General features: G+C 47.2%; 1 pseudogene; it reads right to left on the bottom strand.

Annotated features, from left to right (window-relative positions):
* Positions 1 to 1,030: 1,030 nt before the first annotated feature.
* On the bottom strand, positions 1,031 to 1,630 carry LOC130037650 (immunoglobulin kappa variable 1-39-like; annotated as a pseudogene).
* Positions 1,631 to 4,832: the final 3,202 nt, after the last annotated feature.

Raw genomic sequence — 4,832 nt, 5'->3', positions numbered from 1 at the left:
TCTCTCTCTCTCTCTCTCTCTCTCTCTCACTTTCTCTTCCTCCTTCACTTCAAAACCTCCAAAGAAAATCTGTTTTACTTCACTGCTTGCCTACTCCTTAAATTCTTTTCTGTGAGGCAAGAACAGAACCCAGTAACCCTGGGTTCGAGGTGGCAGAGGCAGATTGAGAGAAAGTGAACATCATTCTCCTCCCCACTTCGTGTGAGTCACCTGTGGGGCCCACGAGAATCATTACGGAATCAATCCAAGGAAAATCAGTATTGTTAGATAAATGGTGGACTTTGGGCCTAAAAGAGTGGGAAAATATCATCATTAATGTGGATTCTTCTAAGGCAACAATGATTTCCTTAGATTTGCATTCCCTCTGAGAGTGTCAAGGCCTGGCCATGCAGGGAAGCTCAGGCACTGTGATCCCACAAGGCCTCTGTATAACCTATGGGCTAAGTTCAGGGTGTTGATATTTTCCATTTCTATATTTCCTCTTACTTGCCTGAATTCTCACCCCCACCCCCACCTTGAAATGAGGTTTACACCCCTTTACAACTTAAGGGTATCTAGGATAGTATAACACAGTTCCTGTCACTGAAATGATTTATTTCCCATTAAGATTTCAGGACCAAAATCCCTAAGACAAGGGACTAGATCTAATCCCCCCACAGTCTCCCACCCAAAACACACCACAGGATTGTGACGATTTGTTCCCTGGTGAGATACAGTCTCTTCCTCTGCTCCATATCAAACAGGGCATCGTGGCATGGGAGGATTCACCCTGTGAGATGTCCTCAGTGTGAGGCTATGGCGTGCTCACGTGTCCTCACAACTGGGGCGGAAATATATATGAGTATTAAAAATGTCTTTTAAAATATTGTTTCTAGGCCTTCTAGATGACCAGGGTAGTACATATGAACTCTGAATGACATTGTCACCTACTTACTTCAGGAAAATAATCTCTACAAATTCAATCAGCAGATCGTTGTCATGTCTGAGCTGCTGGGATTTCAACGAGAATAATGGAGCCTAAGATGTTCCTTCAACATGTACCAGAACCGTCCAACATTGCAAAGCCTGGCTGCATCTGACATACACTCAGTGGGGGAGGAACTAGTAGGAGCAGCTGGGTCAGCCCAGCCTCACAAAGCTGATCTTTGGGGGTTTATGTTCTGGCCTGTATCACTGTGGGAGGTGTACTACTATCCTGTTGACAGTAATAAGTGGCAACATCTTCAGGCTCTAGGCTGCTGATGGTGAGAGTGTAATCTGTCCCAGATCCACTGCCACTGAACCGGGGAGGGACGCCTGGCTGTAAACTGGTTGCACCATAGATCAGGAGCCTGGGAGATTTCCCTGGTTTCTGCTGATACCAGTTTAAATCACTGTAAATGTTCTGACTGGCCTTGCAGGTGATGGTGACTTTTTCTCCCAGAGATGCAGGCATGGATGAAGGCTGGATCATCTGGATATCACACCTGGCATCTGAGATAAAAATGTAAGTGGATATTTTTATCATTAATCATGAGTTAGATAATTTCCCTGAAGAGCCAGGTGGTCCAAAGTCATGTAAACCCTCATTTCCCTCCTTACCTGGGATCCAGAGCAGCAGGAAGCTGAGGAGCTGCACAGGGGCCCTCATGTCCACTCTGGGTGTCACAGACACTGACCCTGCAGGGTGACACAGACTATTATTGAGTGTAAAGGCATGTGCTCTGAGGACATGCAAATGAGAGGGGGTTGGGCAGGCTGGGCAGGCAGAGGGGGGAGGAGGGTGTGTGTGGGGACCAGCCCAGCTGCAGTGAAGTCAGGGGTGTGGGTCCCTGTGGGGAAGCAGAACTTTGCCCACAGAGAACATGCTCCTTCCCCGACCCCAGGAGGACCACAGTGTGAGCACAGAAGGCCGCTTCCTCTGGTCTCCTGAGAGTCAGGACAGGGTTTCTTGCTCTCTCTCTGCCCCAGAGACAGCCTCTGTCAGACCACAGCTACACAGATACTCTCAGGAATTGCACAGGCTCCTTGAATTCACAGCTGTGGATATACTTCTGACAAAGAGATTTTCTTTTTGATCTGGAGTACATATATATATATCTGTGCTTTGGAATGACTTAAAATTTTATGTTTTTAATTTTCTTTTTGGGGGTGGTGGGAACTCTCTTTTAGTGCTCAGATAACCTGAGAGTCACTCTGAACATAACTCAGTCATCAGTGATGAGCATTTCAATGCATGGGCCTATGGATGCAAAGCTTTTGTAGTTCTTCAGTGTCGGGAACTATCAGTCTTTTCTCTGCTGGTGCTCTGGGCCATGAAGGTCCTGGGCTCACATGTGGACCCAAGATCATTTCTGCTGAGGTGTGAGTCTCCTTCTCCAATTACTGGTATTATTTTTTGCGAGAAATTGTTACTATTAGCAGACAGAAACACAATGAGTAAAAAATTGTACAAAATTTTGGGGTCTTTATTCATAACTTTTTGCTAAGATAGAAACTATTGGATAGGCCAATCCATTCTCCTGCTCATCCCTTCAAATATTTTCACCTGAGATACTATCCCATTACTTCCACCTCAGCTCAAGGGTGGGATTTTCCCCCTTCATCTTCACAACTTGTTCTTTTCCCAGCTCTAATTCATGACACAGACCTGAAAATTCCTTGACCTCCTTGAACGCTCTTCCTATCTTTCATCTCTACCCCTGAGCATGTGTTCAGATGCAGTGGCTGAGACAGTCCAACTTGATTGAGTTCTCATTGAATTTCCTTTGTCCCATTACAGGTAAAGTCCCTTGCTTGAAACTCATGTTGCTCCAGAGACACAGAGGCTCTCAGATCCCAGATATAAAACCCAATGTCTTAAGAAGACTGAGGTGATAACACTACAGGGAGTGAATGAGAACATCCTCATAGTTTATAGGATTCACAGACAGCAGACAAACACCTCTATGGTCTGCTGGGTGCCACAAGGAGTGGAAAGTCAGTATGGACTGAAGATGGAACCACATAAGGAGAACTATCTCTCTGGCCTGGGGCAGAAATCTGTGCTGCATGAGTCAGCATCTGAGTTCCTAAGGGTGCCATCTCACCACCCCATCAACATCACTGTTCTTTCATCCGAGAGGCTGTCTCTGGAACTGCAAACCCAACTCTCCCAACACAGTCCGATGATCCCCCCACCCCTGAATTCAGCAGCAGACAGACCAAACCGGGCCCCCATGAAACACTAGCCCAGCAGGACATACCCATTCTGAAGTAAGAGTATTCTGGGAAGGTCTGTAATGTTTGCAAGGAAGCAGCAGGTCCCAGAGGAGCCTTGCAGTGATCATGGAGTCTAGAGGAGATGGTTTCCACTCCAGTGATCAGCCTGTGACTGGGGACTCCCCAAGTTCCTCTGTCAGACAGGAGCAGCTCCGGGTTCTCCCCTTTTGCAGGGCTCAGGGGAGGACCCTCAAGGGCCTTTTGCTGCCTCACACCTGACTGAGCTGGAGAGATCTCCCCTCCCTGCCACCATTGCTCTTCCTGTAGGAGGATCTTGTTCCACATGGATCTTGTTTCCTCTCTGAGGGAGTGTATAACAAATCCCTATATTATAAACTGCTCCCTTCACCACACTTACCAACAAGGACCCTTTCCGGGATTCATGGACAAGGTCAGAACTTGGGGTCAGCAGTGGGCAGCATGTAAGAGAAACCTGGGCTTAACTCTGCAGCCACCACATCCTGTATGAGGCAGGATAACCTGGGGTCAGTGAGTTCAAAATAAAAGTTCCAAGAACCCATATATTCAGGCTCCATCATGGAATCAGAGGAGATAGGGTGGCATGTGTGTGGAAGGGATTGGGAGGAAAAGAGAGAGTGAGATTTCAGAACTGTTCCCCTGTCATGTTGCTATCGGGGACCCCTTGGATCCACAGATTCTTCAGCATAAGTTCTAAGAGCGTGAGGTAACTGTCCCTAAGGTGTGTCTGTGACTCTGGAGCGCTTTCCTGATGATGGTGAGAGAGCCATGGGTCTGCACTCATTGTACCAATTCTAACAGAGCAGCAGGGTAGAAACTAGTCAAAAGTAACCTAGGAACAAACATTGAGTTTGTCTGTTTATCTGGGATGGTGCAGAACCTCCTGACCAGTGCTGAAGGCTAGTGGTGGCCACTCTAGGCAATTCTTGGGCAATTAAGCCAAACGGTTCAATGCTAAGAGTTGAATTCTTGGAGCATTTGAGTCTAATTACTCTAATGACATCTAGGCAATCCCCACATTCCTGTCTACCAAGGTCAGCCAGTTGGTCCTAAAGACCTCCAGGAATGCCCCCATTGATACTAGGGGAAATTGTGCTTCCAGGGATCATCTGGATGGATTAAAGGCTTAACCCTCAACCCATGTACTTTCTCTGTAGCCCTGGCTTGGGCTGACCTCAGGATGAAATGCTCCTCACTCTGTGTGGCCCTGTGTGTGACAGGGACTCCCTCCTAGAAACAGCCAGGGAAGCTGGAGGAGGGCCACATAGTGTCCTCTCTGACATCTCAGTGGACAAGGAAACAGGACAACCCAAACATGAACACCTGGAAATTAATTAATTCAGTCTTACCAGTAAACAGAAGAGCCAACAGCTCCATCTCCAAGTCAGTGTTGGACTTTTAGCTTTAAACCTGAATTGAATCCTGAGGCCTTTTCCCTCAGAAATTAGAGCAGCAAAGGGGTGAGGATAAAGAGAATGGCCAAATCCTCCACCACTTCCATAATATCCTCATGAGGCTGACCCTGCTTAGAGGGTGCCTGATTATAAAGCTCAGGTTCCTTCCAGGAACACAAAGGCTGGGTTTCACACCTCACACACTGGGAGGCCTAAGAG

The sequence above is a fragment of the Sorex fumeus genome, unplaced genomic scaffold, assembly GCF_029834395.1.
Source record: "Sorex fumeus unplaced genomic scaffold, SorFum_2.1 ptg000006l, whole genome shotgun sequence".
Classification (NCBI taxonomy): Eukaryota; Metazoa; Chordata; class Mammalia; order Eulipotyphla; family Soricidae; genus Sorex; species Sorex fumeus.
This window is presented reverse-complemented; position numbering and strand designations above follow the sequence as displayed.